The 19,052-nt window shown below is 41.8% G+C and overlaps 1 protein-coding gene and 1 non-coding gene across 8 annotated transcripts in view; one reads left to right on the top strand and one right to left on the bottom strand.

Annotated features, from left to right (window-relative positions):
* Rere (arginine-glutamic acid dipeptide repeats) overlaps window positions 1-19,052 on the top strand; it is a 381,226-nt gene that overhangs the window by 104,628 nt on the left and 257,546 nt on the right. The gene's annotated exons all lie outside the window — the stretch shown is intronic.
* LOC111757234 (U6 spliceosomal RNA) lies at window positions 3,695-3,801 on the bottom strand. Its single transcript, XR_002791610.1, has one exon. It is a non-coding gene; the product is annotated as a U6 spliceosomal RNA (small nuclear RNA).

Below are 19,052 nucleotides of genomic sequence, written 5' to 3'. Positions count from 1 at the left end.
TTTTGGGAGGAAGAAGCTTTAGGGGCTTCTGGGAATAAGGAATTACACATTATCATGGCATAGCTTTGAACCGTTGCCATGATGATTGTCAGACGGGGGCGCCGGGATGAGGAGAGGAGAGATCTAACATATGGCACAGAAGATTGCTGGTCACTGTTTCCAAGGGCTTTGAAGACGTAACTGGGATTGGAAGGTAACTGGCCAGATGTGTAGGGCCAGGAAGTCGGGGATCACAAGCTTGGGCTCAGCCTGGGCAACTTTGAGGAAGGGTTTCTTTCTTCCTCAAAATAGAAACGGGAAGGGAGCAAACTGAGATCCTTGGTGCTGCCAAAGAAAGAATTGTTTAAAAAGCAATTACGGAAGGAAAACCTTTGGTGGGGGGTGCTTACTGGGACTTGAACTCAAGACTTTGTGCTTGCCAGGCAGGCGCGGCGCCACTGAGCTAAACAAACCCCTGACCCTAAAAGGGAAAAACCTATAACCCAAATGCCAAACTCTCTCACTCTGAAAGAGTTCTGGATCTTTGCCAAATTTGTAAGTCATTAGAACATCCCATACTGTGTTTTTTCCACTCCCCATTGAAATTTTAATAGAGAAACTAAAAAAAGATACTACTTCACAATGGAATATACATTATTTCATTGGAGATGAAAATCTTACTGAAAAAGCTTTTCAAAATAAAATGCCCATACCAGACAGTCCATCCACTTAACAAGTGTACATCCCAGTGGTGTCTAGTACATTTACAGAGTTGTGCACCCACCATGATACATTTAGGAATAGGGGTTGTTTTTTTGGTCTTTTTTTTTTTTGTCTTTTTCCTTTTTATCGGTACCGGGGATGGAACTCACGACTGCCTGCATGCAAGGCAGGCGCTTATGCCGCTGAGCTAAATCCCCAGTCCCTGTTTTTTTGGTCTTTTTGAGACAGAGTCTCCATGCAGTTCAGGCTGTCCTTGAGCTCACTTTTTAGTTCAGGCTGGTCTTGAATTCACAACCATCCTCCTACCTCAGCCTTCCAAGTGCAGGGATTACAGGTGTGAGCCACCACACCTGGCTTAAATTAAATTCATTTATTTCTTTTATTTTAAAATAAATTCATTTATTTTACTACTTTTTTTTTTGTGGTACCACGGATTAAACTCATGACCTCATGCTTGCCAGGCAGGCGCTTATGCCGCTGAGCTAAATCCCTGGCCTAGGAATGGATTTTTACATAGCAGTACCTAGTGACCGATTGAATGCTGCTGGATAACCTTTATGTATACATTTGTACTTCTCTAAGAATGTGACTAAACCAGTGCTTCACCATTGCAGTAAATAATTGGCTTAAACCTTCAAACCCAGCTTTTGTTTACAGTGGTTGACATAGGGAGTCACCTTCAGCCCACAATTATTAAATCCTTCAGTGACTGATGACTGCCTTCAAGGTATGCTAACACAGTTAGGAATGTGGGTAAAAATGGGGTGCAGTCTTGTTTAGCGGAGAAGCTGCAGCTTCGCTGTGGCATTGTGAATACATTTGGTATATCCCAAATATGGGAGACACTTGTTACAAGAAAGGTCGTTGGCCTTTGTGTCTCAGATTAGGTGAATTTCTATATGTTGGCTCAAAAAATTTAAGAATGACCAGAAGGCTGATGGGTAGCCGGGAGTTATTTTCCTAGCCCATTCACCTGCCACTTCCGTGTGGTTCTTGTGCTTTCTCTGTTTTGACTTCCGCCTTGTGTTCCTGCTGTGCCTTCTGTTAGTGGCAAAGTCAGAGCCGGCCAGAGAGGGCTTCCTCAAGTCCTCCTACCCACCGTATCTGCATCCCCTGCATCCTCTGCTTGTGGACAGACAGAGGTTTGCCTGGTGCTGCCCACTGTGCTTTCTCATAGTTGTAGTGGCATTCTTTACTCCATCATTCCACCTTAGAACAGATGCAAACACTCGTGTTTGGACCGCACTCCCCCCACCAGCTGTTGCCCATCTCTGTGGCCTTTGCAGCAAAGCTTGTCAACATAGATTTTCTGTATTTGGGTCTCTAATTTGCCTCTTTAAAAATTTCCCTGCCTCAGTCACTTCAGGAAAACTACACTGCCTGAATGTTTTCCTGGCAGAACCACTTTTGAGTTTTAGTGTCTTTGCTCTAGGCTCTCTGTAGATGGTTTTGTTTTGTCCTTGAATACTTCTCGCGGTGTAGTCTTTCCCTTACTGTTTACTGTTGAGTTCCATCACTTGTGAAGTCTTGAATGGGAAGCAAGTTTGACTGTTTGGTTCACTGTGTCCAGCACATAGAACTGTACTGGAACATAACGGGGACCTGATAAATATTTTGTTGAATTTCTACAAGATTCTGTGTTTTTATTTTTTGGATAGGGAATCGAACTTAGGACCTTGTGCTTGCCAGGCAAGCTCTGTGCTGCTGAGGTGCATCTTGGGCTGTTCCCTAGAATGTGTGGCTTTTAAAGTCATCTCAATGAGTAGAATTTAAAATCTGATTTCTAATCCAGACCTACTTGGCCACCTTCTGCATATTTTTACTCAGACATCTACGTATCTAAAATGTAACATTTTAAGTGTAATTTCTGAATGTTTCCCCCAAACCCCATGTGGCATGGGATTTTGTTTTTCAACTTAAGCTAGCAGACTATGCAGGGCTCATTTCTTTGATGTGCAGGCTGTATTGCCAGGAATCTGTGCCTAGGTCCCTATCTCCCAAATGAGTGCAGAGGGAAGGCCCAAATGAATGAGAGGAGAGATATGATCTTTAGGGCTCCAGGAGGACCAGAACCCTCTGCAAGTTCTTAACCCTGGTGGCTGAGACAGGCAATGTCTCTGTGCTGCCCGTATTTACTTAGGATTCCAACAAGGAAGGGGTTGGAGTGGAAAATGCTGGAAACTGAGCGGGATCTGGGGGGAGGGCTTCAAGGACCCCTCAGAACAACAGACGATGCTAATTAGGGAGAACTAGTCTAGGAGAAGGTCTGCAAGTGTCCTCAGCTGTGGCCTGTGGTGCCCCAGGCATCTCCTCTTCCTCCTCAGTTAAGCCATGCCTGGGCCGCGCCACTGCACGTGCATTCAGCTTCAACGGTTCCAACAGTAGGTTGTTTATTTAGTCATGTTTGGCACCCCAAAGTAGTCACATTTTTGAACGTTGAAAACAGTTTTACACAGCAGTGTAGCAGTGAAAGGCCTCAGTGTCCAATATGTGGACCACTTTAACAAAAACTTCTATTATGGATTTCTTAGGACTACTATTAGTATTTTGTTTAATTTTTGAAAATAAGGGTTTGGGCGTGTAGCTCAGCAGCATAAGCACCTGCCTGGCAAGTGCAAGGTTATGAGTTGGATCCCTAGTACCAAAACAAACACAAAACAAAACAAAAAGATAGGTGGTAATTTTTGTAAATAAGATCTTAGCTTTTAGAGTAAGTACTGTAATGCTACGTGTTTTTGTTTTATTTCATGTTTTTCTCCAGTCAAATTTTGATGATGTTGATCATAGAGAATTTGTACCTGAATCTGATATGACTTGTTTTTTCCCCCATTCTCTTACCCTCCCTTCAACCCCTCCTTCCTCTACAATGGTATTTGTTATTAAAAAAAATTATCTTAAAATACTTTATTAAAAAGTAAAATACTGTTCACTATGTACTTAGCAAATAAATTTTTTTTTTTTTTTTGCTGCTTGTAGGAGCCCGTCCCGGTGCAAAAATATGGAACGCTTCACGAATTTGCGTGTCATCCTTGCGCAGGGGCCATGCTAATCTTCTCTGTATCGTTCCAATTTTAGTATATGTGCTGCCGAAGCGAGCACGCCAATAAATTTATTTAAAAAGCCTTTCTAGGAATAGGGTAAGATTGAATCAGGAAATGTATAAAGTTCCTCCTAATTGACCCACTGAAAATCTGAATTTGATATGTAGGGCTTCTGAACATTTCCTCCAAAAATTGTCATCAGGCCCCACAGCTTCAGAAGGATTGATGTAGCTTTCTTCAAAGTGGGCAATAAATTTACTGTGTATTTACTATTTTCCAGTAAGTTACAAAATTTCTTCTGCTTCACTTGCCCATGAAACCCAAAGAATCTTATCCTTGTAAATTAATGTATGTTAATAGTTTATATATAGGCCAATATCTGGATATTGTAAGCAAACCTGTTGGATGGGGAAATTACATTTAATTTAGTACTAGATTTTCATAGATGACAGAGATCAAAAGAATTCCTAATGATATTTTCTCTCTTTTTGGAACCAGGAAATAAGCAGAATAATGCTGTTTGGCCTGGTTGTTTGCTTACTTGCCTGCTTGCTTACCAGAGTCTTGCTCTGTAGTTCAGGCTGGTCCTGCACTCAGCAGTGTGGCCCGGCTGGCTGTGAACCTGTGGTTCTCCTGTCAGCCCTCCGAGTGCGCACTGCCACTCCCAGCCAGCTTATGTGTGGAGTGCTTGGAGAGGAAGTCATCGAGACCAGACAGTGCTGACTGAGGTAACGTGATGAGTGAAAACCTTGGCTGGCATTTTGTAGGGAGGGAGTAAAGGAGAAATTGGCATGAAATAAATTTTTACTTTAGAAGTGTTGGAACTTTCCTTTTGCATCCAGTGGTTTAAAGTAGGATCTGTCTGTATTTGCACAAGCTCGTGACAGGTAGGTTGTGATAACTTAGACTTTTGTTTTTTGGTACCAGAAATCAAACTTGGGGCCTTGTGTGTGCCAGGCAGGCAGTGTGCCACTGGGATACATCCCTGGGCATGATAACTTGTTAAGATGGAGATGGTCTTTGGTTTATAAGTCTGATAATACGCCTCCCTTTTGTGTAACACTAACACCCCCCACCCCATTTTGTTTTGAAGACAGGTTCTCACTACGTAGTGCAGGCTGGTGTTGAACTCACAATGTAGCCCCAGGCTGGCCTTGAATTCATGGTGATCCTCCTGCCTCAGCCTCCTGAGTGCTGGGGTTACAGATGTGTGTCACCATGCCCATCATAACACTAAAGCATTCTAAGCTTAACCCTCAGCAAGATCTTTTGATGTAGGATGGGAATGTTTAGCATGAACAGAGCGGGTGATAGGACTCCGAGTCAGTGCCCATCTGTCTCCAGGAGCGTCTCCTTGCTGGCACACCATACCTTCCTTCCAGACCTGTTGTGGTGGTAGAATGATCAAGCTGATGTGTAGCAGTGGGTGAGGAATGCCCCAGATTGGATCGTATGTGACTGATGTATGGGTGTGGAGCAGGAGGAAGGGAAGCTAAAACAGGACATGGAATAGCCTGGATTCGGGTGGATGGTTTGACCTTAGGAAAGAATCATGCAAGGTCAGTTTCTGACTTACCTAACTATATGTTTCTTTGGATCTAGTAAAGAGGAAAGACAGCGTAATTTGAAGTTTCCCAATTGAGAATCAAATTCAAAGATTAGGTTCAATGCTGACTTTATGAAATTCAATTGGTTCTTGTACAATTTGGTGGAAGGAGGTTAAGTTTATAAACTGAGGTACCAAATGTATTTTTAGTTTTCCAGGAGAGCCTCAATTTGGTCTACCAGATGTTGAGTTTTAAAATAAGGGAACAAAGAGTGTTTAGGTTCAGGGTCTTCCATGATCCCTACCTCCCACCCCCATGTGGCTCAGCAGCAGGGTGTGTACAATCCCAGACTGCAGATGGAGCAAGCCAGCACTTTGTTGGGGGTGGGGATGGGGAGTCAGTCCTGCATTTAACACTGCAACACAGGAGCAGAAGTATATCCTGGTGACAATGGTAGGAATTATTTTTAATTAACTTTATTTACTGATGTTGCTGATTCCTTGATAAAGGAATATTCAGCTTCTTGGTGGATTATGTGAACACAGTTTACAGATTATCACATTAATTTATCCAGATGGTTACAAATCTGAAAACGTAGAAACAATAAATTAGTTGCCTTTTTAACTGCTACATGACCTCAATTGATTATACTTATTTTTGTTTTCATCTTCTGTCTCTTCTAAGGTGAAAATCAGCTCTTATGCTTTGATATGTTTTACCTGCTCTATAATTAATTAGCTTCAATTCTTTAACTTTTATAATATTCATTTTAAATAATGGATGGAAAATTTATTCTGATTTTCAGCAATAAAAATTTACTCAAAAGGTAATAAATGAAACTTGTAGCTAAATTTATCAGTTGCAATCTGAAGAGGATTAGCAGGAAGTGAACCTTTAATTGAAAAAGTGATTACTAGAAGGCATGTGTGAATTACAACTTGGAACCCAGGAGGGTTTGCTCTAACTATGGAGGGCAGAGGAAGTTGTGAGCCAGCCGTGGCTTGGCTTAATGCTGAAGGTGACCGTCTGGGCTCCCTGTCCACTGCCATGGCAGGGGAAGATGGGGGTAGAGGGAGACTCAGGCTGTCATGGTGGAAGGGGGATGGACTGCGGGATCCTGGCTTTGGACTGGCTTGACCTTTGTAGGGGTCACTGTGTTTCCCTAAACAAATACTTTTTAACTGGGTTATTGCTTAATTTATCCTTCTTGGTTTGGTTGTAAAGACCGTCACCAGTTGACATATCTGTTCTAAAGCCCATTTTACTTTAAATGTGACGCTTGGTGCTAATGTAACAGTTCGAGGCAGTGAGTTCATAAGCTTCCGTGTATTAGCAGTCATGCCGTCAAGTGAGAGGAAAGAGGTCGCTTACTGTTTATGTCCTCCCTGGACATTTTATCTCCCCCCCCCCCCCCCCCCGTGGCATTTTTTGGAGACAGGGTGTCTCTAGTTCAGTCTGACTTTGAACTCATTCTATAGCTCAAACTGGCCTCAAAGTTGAGCCGATCGATCCTCCTGCTGCAGTCTCTTGCGAGGTAGGATTGCACGCATGTGCCCGTGAGAAGTTACTGCTTGAAATGTGGCACTGGCTTGGTGATACTGGCTTTTGTAGCAAAATTGTCCATAAGTGAATGTTTTAATATGCCTAGTGTATTATTTAATACATTGATTAGAGAAAGTATGTAGTTTATTTTCTAAAACAAAAGCTTTGGCATTCTTTGAACCTTGAAAAATTTTGGTCATGCTTTAGAAAGTTTTATTTAGTATCTGTTTTACATTACTAAGATTCTCTAACGTAAAGTTTAAACTAAAATCTAACATAAAAATATCTAAACTAAAAGTCTAAAAACCATAGTAGAATCAAATTAACTTTGAAAGAGGGACCTGCGTAGTAGTATTTGTTTTAAAATTAAGATTAGATTGATATTTAATTTTAAACAAATCAGAATTATTCTGGTATAGATATATTTTGTTTTTATTTATTTTTTTAATTTTAATTTTTTTTTTTTTTTTGTAATTTTTGCTTTCTTTTTTTTTTTTGATAAATTTTGTTTTTAATTTCTTCCATAAACAAATACACCTTCACAGGTGTCCTGTCAAAACCAACACCAGTGACTCTGGGAATGGTGTTCCCTTGGGAGACCAAAAACAGACATTTTGTTGAGATTTCTGTGCCCCCGAAGCTTTCTATGAAAGCCTGATTTCCCCACCTCAGGGGATTTAATGCCTTTGGTTTCCACATAGTTGGTCAGTCCACCGGAGTCCTGGAGCCCTGAAGGGCGTGGGGTAGAGCAGCACAGCAGCCTGAAGGCCGGTGGGGTGAACAGGAGTGCAGAGGGCCTGCCGGGGACAGGGCACCCCGATTGGGCCAGCTTCACTTTGTGGTTCTTCACCCTCCAGCTACTCAGCCCACAGTGCTGCGAATGTGTGGTGTTTGCCTGAGTTGTTCAGCTGAGTGAATTTCGCCCTATTCATCTTTTTTTAACCTTTGTTTAAAACTTTTTTTTGGGAGGTGCATTGTAATTCAAAATGGCCTTGAATTCACAGCAGTCCTCCTGCTTCAGCCTCCCAAATCCTGAGGGCTAGGACTATAGGCATGTCCACTGCTCTTGGTCCCGACTCAGAATCATGATTGTTCTTTAGATTACATTAGGGCACGGGAAAGACTTGTCACTTCCCATCAAAGCTTGGTTGGAAAATTTGATTGAGGCTGCAGTACCTATAAAATATGAGCCATTACCAGGTTGTAGTAATAGAGACAGCATGTTTTCTTATTATGTGCTTTACAGTCCAGGATACACCCATGTTAGCAAGTTACTTTGTTTTGCAGATAACAGACCAGGCATAGTGGTGCATATCAGTAACTCCAGCTCTTGGGGAGGCTAGGCAGAAGGGTCACTGTGAGTTTGAGGCCAGCCTGGGCTACAAAATGAATTCAACTGCACAGTGAAGAAAAAGAAAAAAAAAGGCAGTTACAGTTTTTATCACCCTGTATATGGAATGTTTACTGTCAGTAGGTAATATGCCTTTTTTTTGAGATAGGGTCTCATTGTATAGTGCAGGCTGGCCTTGAACTCATAGTGATCCTCGTGCCTCAACTTCCTGAGTGCTGAGATTACAGGCGAGTTCTGCCATAATACACATTTTAACCCTAAACCAAGAAAAAGATTCAAAATAAGTGATTACAGTCATTTTTAGGAACATTATGGTTGCTGAAACTCAATTAGACATACTGTTATTAAAATGTAGTCAGTGACAAAAAGCACAATATTTCATTTAAACAACAAAAACAAGAAACCACTTAATATTTTCATGGTATCTCAGAACAAAAACTGTTGTTTGAGTGAGTTCAAAGGCTGTTCTGGTGTTAGCAAGGTTGATATTGAAATGTGAGGAATTTATTTATCAGATTCCATAAAAGATTAGTCATGAAATTATGAAAAGCATAGTCTGACTTTGTGTTGAACAAGCCAGCAATAAAAGGAGAACAAGGGCCGATGTCACACCTGACTAAACAGACCTGATTTCAGGATGTGGCGGGCTCTGTACAGGGAGGGCCCGAGGGCAGGAAAGGCAGAATCCCTATCTGCCGTGCCAGCCCAGCTCTTAGGGCTCTGCGAGGCCACACCAGGTGGACAGTGGGGCGTACAAAGTGTTTCTGCGTGGAGTTCGTTGTGCCTACGTGCTTATTTCTGAACCCTAAAATCTGAGTTAGTATACTTACTGAAATCTCTAAATACCAGCATTATTCTGTACAAACTAGAGTAGCTTTTCCTTCCCTTTCAGTCCTGCTTCTTCAGGCTGCTCCCTTACAGCTCTCACAGAGGAGTATACTTATTCGTACTGTAATGTGTGAAGATTGTTTAAGGGCTGGGAATGTGGCTCATTGTATAGCACTTGCTGAGCTTATGTGAGTCCCTAGCACTGTGTCATAGTTACTGTTGTCATTGCTGAAACGAAATTCCAAACACTCAGAGTTAATGGAGGAAGGGTTTATTTAGCTCACAGTTTGTTGAGGTTCCAGTGCATAATTGGCTGGGTCCAGGGTATAGAGCGCTTGGCTGAGGGGCATCGCAGAGAATGATAGTCTGTGGCACCCACAAGGTAGCAAAAGAAACAAGGGGCTTGACAACGTCTCTCTGCCCCTTTTATGCTCCATCCAGGCTACCGGAATTAGAGGGGTGCCAGACCAATTAGTGGACTGACTTAATAGTCCCATGCCCTCAATCCTAGATCAGGTGCCTCTGAAAGAGTCTCATCTGGGACTGCATGAGGCTTTGGAGGGACATCTATCCATAACACACTTAAGAGAAGAAAGAAGAGGGCTTGGTGTGGTGACACATCTGTAATCCTGCCTCTCTGGAGGCTGAGCTGACTGCCCAGATTGAGCCCAGCTGGATGGTTTAATGGACACCCTGTCCCAAAATGGGCTGAGGATGTAATTTAACCTGGTGCTTCCTGACCTCAATCCCCAGTTCTGTGACAAAAGAGAAGGAAAGAAAAGATATATCTAGTGGTGATTATCTGAGTACTTCAGGTTTATTTCTGTCTGTCTGTGCTGGTATATAGTATTACAGATAAATCACATTTTTATTTTCTTGGTTCATAGAAGGCCTATGATACAGAATTTTGTGTTATTCAACCTCAAATTTTATTTATATTAAATAATACCTTTTAATGTGTGGCTAAATTTAGGCATAGATGATTTTAGTTTTCATCTAATTATTTACAAGGGGAGTGGAATAACATAGAGAATAATCAAGTAAATATGACTTGTCACAATGTTAGATGTTCTAAAGTTAAATATTTACTATAGAAATTAGTTAAACAGCAGAACTAGCTATTCTACCTTTTAAAATGAATAGGTGAGCTTTGGTTCCCAAAACCTTAGCTTCAAAGTGTCTGACAAATATTAAGAGAAAGACTTCCTGGTTGTACGTATGTATGTATGTATGTATGTATGTATGTATGCATATTCATTGATTTTAGACAGGGTCTCGCTAAGACCCCGTCTCGCTAGACAGGGTTCAGGCTGGCCTTGGGCTCACTTTGTAACCCATGTTGGTCTCAACTTTGCAATCCTGCTGCCTCAGCCTCCTGAGTGTCCAGGAGTGTACCCCTGCACCTGGCTTTTCCTAGTTGTTTTAAATAATTTAGATGAATTGGCATCTGTGAGATCTTTATAGTTTATTCCTCTTATATAAAATTCCTGACTGGTTTGCTTTGTGAGTGTTTGTACCAGTAGTTAAACTATTTGTTAGTAGTATTTAATTATTTGTTAGGTATTTAACTATTTGTTAGGAGTCATTGATGGTTGACCTTTTTTTTTTTTTTTTGGACAGTTGGCTTTTGCTCATCTTGCTGCGTTTGTTTCTCTTTTGGGATGGTTTCTGTTAGTTTATTTCTAAGTTAGAAAAGACTTGGTATTTTGCTTTGTTTGTTTTCCAGGAATTGAACCCAGGTCTACTGCTGAATTACATCCCAGCTCAGTGGCTTGAAAAGCTTGGGAAATTTATTTCTAGGGACCTCTCGAATTGTATCAGTTCTGTCTCGGTGTTTATGATTATTTCATGAAAATTTTCATTATGTTTACTTTCTTCTTTGTTTTACATGCTTGCTTCTCTGGCCTTTCACTGATGTGTTTGAATGTTTGGAAATTTTGACCTGCAGTTAGCATTTGTAAAGGACATTTGATGATTTTTTTTGGGGGGGAGGGGTTGTGTATTTTGATTCATCTTCGTGGGGAGCACTTCTCTTATTCTTTTATGTATTTGCCTCTTTTTCGTGGTTAGTGTTCTCAGTTTGTATTTCTTGATCTGAACTGGATGTGAACAATAAAAGGATGCTCTCTCTCACTTCTGAATTGGTAAGATTTTTCACACTGCAGCCTGGTGCTGAGGTGGTGTAATTCTTCGTTCCCATGTAATCCTGGCTGAGTGCTTGCTCTTCTCTCAAGGACCTGCTTAAACACAGTTTTTAAATTTTCACAGATTCATATCCCCCCCCCCTTATGATTCTTATGCTTGAGGAGCCCCCCTGTCCTCCTTTATTCCTTCCTTTGCTCCAACTGTATGGCTTTCTATACTTGTTCTTGAATTCTTCCTTCCTGCTCTCAAGGTCTTTCTGAAGAATTTCATGGACTTATATGCATTCAAGCTAGGATTCCCTGGGGAGCGTTTATGTCGAAGACCACCATCTTACTTTTGCTTGTTTTCTCAGATTCCCAAGTTCTTGGGAAGAAGTTGGGAAGAACAATTCGTGACTTCTTGGCCCCTTGCGGTAATGGCTGACCTTTGCTCTCAGAGATCATTAGTATCTAGGACTTCAGAGTGGAAGGAAGCACATTTTGCAGGGAAATACAACTTACGCGTACAGTCAAGCTGGTTTTGTGTTGTTTCCTTTTTTTTTTTCCCTTCTTGTAATGAAGTAATAATGGGAAAGTCAGACGGAGCGTCACTGAGCACGGTTACTTGGCGCTCTCCTTTTTGCTTCGGGTCTGTATGAAGAGGGCTTTGTTGCCAAGCGATTGCCATTCTTAGGGGAGGCTTTGTGGTTAAAGCTCCTTCTCCATGCGTCACTCTTAACACAGGTCTTCCCTGATCATCGTTTTAAAGCCAGCACTCCTGTGTATTAGCTACAGAAAAAACAGTTCAGATTTCAGAGAGGAATTTTGTAAAGCATCCCTGTCCACAGTCATGAGTTCTTTTCTTTGACCTCTGTGTGTTTGTAGCCTTCGATAATGAACTCAAACAGTAAATCAAGCTAGCGAGGTGCTTTGTGATATTTCAATCATTCTTGAGAAGTAAACCATTGGAAATGCACTTTTAAAGGCTATAGGTTTATTTTTAAAAAAGCAAAGTTCTTCTTGATAGGTTGATTGTAGTACTGTTCTGTGCCTGCAGTGTTATATAAATCAGAAGTAGCTTAAGAACTTTGCACAAGGTGGGCTTTGTTTTTATTATGGAGAAGAATGCGTAACCTCCTGCATGCCCACACAGCAGTCCCCCAGGACTGGAAAAATCCTCTGAGAGTAGATGAACACTTGTCAGTCGTGACCCCCCGCCCCCCATGATTATATCTAGTTTTATCTGCCTGAGACGCCACCCCTGGTTTTAGAGTGACCTTATAGTATGCAAGTGAGTCAGAAGATGGGTGTGGGACGGAGAATGTAGAAAGAAAAGAGTGCCAAGAAAGATCATGGGACCTGTGATTCAAGAACTTGGCAGATGTGGCTGTGTTGGATAAAGGTATAGTGGAGAAAAGTGCTTTCTTGCTCTTTTTTCCGTAGGTGAATTAATGAAAGAATCACACCTATAATCCCAGCACTTGGGAGGTTGAGGCAAAAGGATCTCTGTGGGTTTTAGGCCAGCCTGGGCTACAAAGTGAGTTCAGTCAGCCTGAACCATATGGTGAAACCCTGCTTCAAAAATGACCTCCCCTGCAAAGAATGAAGCCCCTGAGCTCACGTTTGTGTATATTCTTGTATGTGAAGGCATTACAGTGAGTGGTTTAACGAGAGTGGCTTATTGATGACATAGGCTTTTCTTTCCCTTTCCCTTTCCCTTTCCCTTTCCCTTTCCCTTTCCCTTTCCCTTTCTCTTTCTCTTTTCTTCTCTCTTTCTTTCTTTCTTTCTTTCTTTCTTTCTTTCTTTCTTTCTTTCTTTCTTTCTTTCTTTCTTTCTTTCTTTCTTTCTTTCTTTCTGTGACAGGGATCAAACCCTTGGATTCAGGCATGCCACGTAGCCAGTCTGCTACTGAGTGGCACCCCCAGCCTTGTATGTACACTTAGCTCTCCGTCAGTGGTGACAGGTGACTGTAGGACTGTTCGGTGCCTGCTGTGTCTGACATGGTAGCTGCTGACCACTCTTCACTGGTAAACTACTTGAGATGTGGTTATGGTGACCGAAGAACTGAATTTTAAAATGTTACTTACTTGTAATTCAATTTAAGTAGGCACGTGGGTAGTGACTACCATTTTAGGCGGCACAGCCTTGGGTGAAATTTTGTTAATGGTTCATGTGAGGATGAATGACTTCTGAGGACGCTGTTTAATGTGTAGGCGTTCTGTAGTTTTGCAGATGTGTCTTTTTATTCCTATATTTTCTGTCAGGGAAAGTTGGAATTAAAAGGAGAGCATAAAGGTAGCAGTGCTGAGGGGTAGCGCCAAGAAGTTACCGTTGAATTACAATCCCTCAGATACCTGTTTTAAAAATATATTTAAAGGAGAATTCTGCCTAAGTTCTAGTGCTGTTTGTTTATTTTAGGGTAGCAGAGTTGCAGGAAGCTCTCCCTACCTGCAGCTCCAGACTAGGGCAGGGTCAGGCCTGTGAGCCGAATGGAGGCCCCGCTCCGCCTCCCTGGGTGCCAGCCTTGCCGGAAGAATCAGCTGAGAATCTGTTTTTTATCCCAGTCAAACTAGATTTTCAGTCACTTTAAATAGTAAATTAGATGGTAGTTTGCTTCAAAGGACTCAAGTGTGGAGGCATTCTCAAATTCTAATTTAATTTAACCTTGCCAATAAAACTTTGAAGAGAGAAATAGCACATTTAATTTTCACATTTTCAGAAAGTCTATCATTTCTGACATTGCACATTTATAACACTTTTATATATTTGTGGGGATGCAGAGTTGGGAGGCAGGCTCTGGTCACAAAACTCAGCTATAAGGCTGAAACTCAAACCTCGGGGGGAAGTGGTTCTGTTCACAACACCCATCTTAAGTCCCACACCCCCAAACAGAACCTCAGGGACTCAGATCCCTACTCTCCCTGCAGGCACTGCTTCTCCCTGCGCACCTGCACCTGTGTGCCCACAGAGGGTGGTGACCTGACAGGAGATTCCAGGCATCAGCTTCTTGGCCTCCTACCCTGCAGCCTAGGGACATTGAGAACTTACCTTCTGGCTTGAGCTGAAGTCTGGCCCTTAGAGTGCAGATGCACGGCTTCTGGGCTCAGCTAGCACCTGGCTCCCAGCCCAGCGCCCGCCAGCCTGGCCTGGGTCCTCTGATCCAGCTTCCTAGCAAGAGGACAGCTCACCAGCGTCAGCCTCCACTAGGAGGTCTCAGGCATCAGCTGCTGGACAAAGCACTGGCTGGCTGGCAGAGGCACCCGGAGTCCTTGGGACACCAGAATCCACATTTCTCTCCCAGAGTACTGCAGCATCCAGAAGAAGCCCCTGCTGATGGCTTTCTTTGTAAAGGGGAAAACTTGTTTTTTTTTTTTTTTTTTTTTATTTAAGAGGAAAAAGAGAAAAACACAAAACAAAACAAAGCAGTGTAAGGTTACATATAATACAGAACTACAAAAAAAAGCATAACAGTAAGAAATCACCTGTTAATAGATTACATATTATCATCTTGGAAATAGTTGCTCAAATCGCAGTATCAAAGAATACAAAGTAGACATTCAAACAGAGAGACTACAAACAGCTGTGTTCAATGATCCAAAAACATTAATATAGTCAGCTATTCAACATCCCTATACACACTTGCTGTTATATCCGTTAGAGCTCTTTTTTCCCCTTCCTCTCTTTTTACAACAAAATTTACACATTTTAGATTTTATTACTCGTTAGTTCTTATTACTTTTTTGGGGGGGGAGAATAAAGTCAAATATGGCAGAACAAAGCTGTCAGTGAAAACCAAGGATAGACTTAGCACATGATGTAGAACAGAGTATACGGTTATTAACAATAGTTATCAACGTTGTCTCTTGTTTCCTTAAAAAGATTTGTCTATCTCATTAGATATTATAAAGTTGGACAAAACAGTAGAGAACAAGACCAATAAAACTTAGACATTGTAAACATTACAGGACTTCCAAAGGAGACAATAATCAAACCAGAATGGGCATCTTAGTGAATCTTACTGCCTTCAAAGTAGTTGCCTATACCCTCGGACCTGATACTATCCCACAGAATGGAACAGAGTCTAATCAGTCAAAACAAGATCATGGGAGCATTACAGGACTTCAAAACAAGTTAATAGGAAATCGAAAAGAGTTACTATTATATATCCTAATTTTTTAAATTTTTCCCTTAATTAAAATAAACATAAGAAATAACTAAATAATTTTTTTAAAGAATAATAGTTACCATAGTGTCTGTCTTTTTCCTTGAGATATTTGGATAAAACTTCATATACTATAGCTTCAAATATTTCCATATCAAGAAGCCCGGAATAAAGCCTTTCTAATTAATAAGTGAAAATTTTATAAGGCTTCAAGGCCACATAATGGGGAATCATGATTGCCACATATTTTCATATATTTGAATCATTACTTACATTAGGGAAACTATTCGGTATTCATACATGCGAGATTGATTTATTTCACTTATGAGTATGGTCTCAAGCTGCGCCCATTTATTGATAAATATCTCAATGTGATCCTTCTTTATAGCTGAATAATATTCCATTGTATAGAAATACCACAACTTTTTTATCCATTCCTCAGTTGATGGACACTTGGGTTGTTTCCAAGATCTGGCGATTACAAATTGTGCTGCTATAAACATAGGTGCACATAAATCACTGTGGTATGATGCTTTCAGTTCTTCTGGGAATATGCCTAGAAGTGGAATAGCTGGAATAAATGGGATTTCCAATCCCAACTTTTTGAGAAACCTCCAGACAGACCTCCACAAAGGCTGTACCAGTCTACACTCCCACCAACAGTGCAGGAGAGTTCCTTTTTCCCCACATCCTCTCCAGCATTTGTTGTTGTTGGTTTTCTTGATCCTGGCCATTCTTTCAGGAGTGAGATGGAATCTCAGTGTGGTTTTAATTTGCATTTCTCTGATGACCAATGATGATGAGCATGTTTTCATATATTTATTTGCCATTTGCATTTCTTCATCTGAGAATTGCGTATTCATCTCAGATGCCCATTTTTGGATTGGATCTTTGAATTTTGGAGGTCTGAGTGTAAAGGGGAAAACTTGTTAATGGACAATGAAGAAATGTAATGGACAGATTTTGTTTATCACATATTTGTTGGATTTCAAAAGTAAATGTGGCCCAGTGCCTTCTCATGGAAAAAGCAGGCACCAGAAGCACCTGCTTCTGAGCTTGAGGCAGGTCAGCTAGGGAGAAGCAGGCACACAGGGCTGTGAGGCCTTTGGAAGAATGCCCTTCCTTTAGAGTCAAGGCAGACTTCATGACAGCTGACAGCTCTTGCTGTTTAGCAGTGCAGACTGAAAGAACTTTCCTTGGATAGCTTGAAGTGTTTTTAGGTACCCTTTTCTGCAAAACATCTGTTGGATGCCATTGTGCTGAAGGAAACTAAAGATGGACAGTGGAGCTGTCAGCAGTGTTAACTGAGGTTTGCTGAGCATCTTGCCTCTGCTGGACAGTGTGGACTATTGTCCTGTGTGGGTTGTCTCCAGTACTTATAGCAGCTTCTGGGGTATGTTGTATTACCTTCACATCATTTTTGTCAGGACAGAAACGGAAATCTGGACAGAGACCTGGCTTGTCCTGGGCTGTCCAGTTAGCTCGGACACGAGTGTGCTCTGTCAGCAGGTGTGAGTGGTGCACAGTTACTCCGCAGACACTCACTGGGCGAGCGGTGAAGACTGAGGATGAAGGCAGAAGGGCGTGAGCCCTGGTGCACAGGTGTGTGGGAAGGGCTGGTGTTGGAGCGCTGAGGAGGGGTAAGTGTACATGGAGAGGACTGGAAAATGCTGGCCTTGATGTGGTTTTTCTCTCAGATTCTGGAACGGAGGTGTTAAAAGTTGAGACAGAAGGTGCGTGGTATTTGTATCGTTAGAGAGTGAGAATTGAGTTCCAAGATAGACAGGGACCCCCAGAGTGGAGATGGTAATTCACAGGTCTTGCCTAGTCGTCTCTTCCCGTGGTACAGTGTGAGGGACCAGTAGCACTGCCTGCTGCCAGTCCGTCCCACCCAGTGTAGCGCTCACCCCTTTGGCTGCGTGTAGTCTTGGGGGGCTGCAGGGAGTTTTGCTTCCCCCATGTGGGCACACTGAGGCCAGAGATGCTTCTGCGCCCATTGCTTTGGCACAGGAGTGTTTGAGTGTGAAGAGTCTCCTACGGAGGCTCAGAACACCCTCCCCGCCTTCCTTGTAGTGCAGTGTGTTGGGATTTATTTGAGGTTCTGGCTGTGTTGACCAGGGGGGCCACAAACTCCTGGGCTTAAGTGATCTGCAGCTGTTCCATCCCGACACAGTTTGGACTTCTGCTGTGTGCCGCTGTGTGTGGCTGTCCGTCAGATTGAATGCCCTTGTTGAGGGTGTGGACTGCTCTTATTACTGACTAGCAGGTTCCTTTTTCTCTTTTTTTAGTAGCAGATGTTTGACTTGGATTATTGAGTCCTTTAGCTTGCCATTTTGGACTGTTTTGTGCTAGAATCCTACTTTTTGTGGTTCTTTGCTTAAATCTGAAGCCTGAAAAGAAAGTGTAGCTGACTATTGTGTATCACTTTTCTCAAACCTAATCAGTGCTAATGTTGATAGGGCACGGATTCTGGAAGTCAGGTATTCATAGAACCTAAGATACTGTACGTAAGTACAGTTAAGACTTCTGAAGTTCTTGGGCGGGACTCATGGCCATGACTCACGTTCTCTGAGGGTTAGTGTTTTGGATCGACACTGCACATTTAGAAGTTTTTTAATGTGAAGATGAAATTACACTGGGGAGTTTGCTGTAGGTTCTGACTATTGATAATGGTCAGTTGTCTTACCTGTGGAGTTGAAATGTAATGTGCAGAATCAACATGAAAATGTACAGTATAAATTTTGAGGGTATTTGTAAACATTGTGTCCCACACTTATTCCACATAAATACCGTTAGGTGTGTTGCCTGTCATTAGGGTTCCAGATACCCAGCCCAGCCCAGTGCAGCCCAGCCAAGGAATTTGGCTTGGAAAATGCTTGAAGTTTCTTTGCTTTGCACTGCATTCTTCCTTCCTTTTTGTTTGTTTGTTTTTTCCGTAGCAGATACTTTTTTTCTTTGTCGGTTTTTATATAAGTGTGACTGTGGTTCCTAGCCTCTCTGCGGGTGAGGTTCTGTTCTGTTCTTCCTCTTCTCTCTTCCATGTCTCTGACTTCTGCACCAGTTTCCAAAATTGGGGTGATCTTCCTTTGTCCTCTAATCTTAACTTCTAATTTCTTCCTCCTCTTGTACTTCTCTATTTTCTCCTTAATTCATTTTAAATTTTAGCCCTTGAGGGCAAAATCCACACATTAAGGATGTACAAACTACATATAATTTTCTGGTTTGTTTTAGATTTTGTTATATAATCATAAATGTAGTTTAGACTGTTAAAAGTGGCAAATTAAGGGTTAGCTCAGTTTGTGGCTTTCTAGGCTGTGTTTGATGCTATTGGTCCCACTATAGCTAAAATTGACATAATTGTTCTAATTCCCTCTGTAATCTTTCATGTTGAAAGAGGTTCTTATAGAGTTGCTCAGTTACTTAGGTTGGGCTCAGCATTCTGTCCCCTGCCCTAGCTTCTTAGTATACCCTGATCTTCCTCCACGGTGGCGGATTGTATTTCCAGCTGCATAGTTAGTACCTGGGTCTGGTTGGCCTTTCAACCAACACTTTCAAAATTAAAATCTCACCTTTCATCATTTGCTTACCCAAATTTCCTGCTTTCTTTTTTTTTTCCCCCCTCTTTTCTTCTCCTTTTAGTTAACTTGGAGATTTTACCTTGCTTACCTGTGGTTGTTGAAATTAGAAATTGTTCTGACTTTGATTCCGATCTCTTTGCTGAGCCATAAGCTTATAGGAAATGTTAGTAATGCCCT

The sequence above is a fragment of the Cavia porcellus genome, unplaced genomic scaffold (assembly GCF_034190915.1).
Source record: "Cavia porcellus strain 051 isolate PalLab524CR breed Dunkin Hartley unplaced genomic scaffold, mCavPor4.1 scaffold_25, whole genome shotgun sequence".
Classification (NCBI taxonomy): Eukaryota; Metazoa; Chordata; class Mammalia; order Rodentia; family Caviidae; genus Cavia; species Cavia porcellus.
This window is presented reverse-complemented; position numbering and strand designations above follow the sequence as displayed.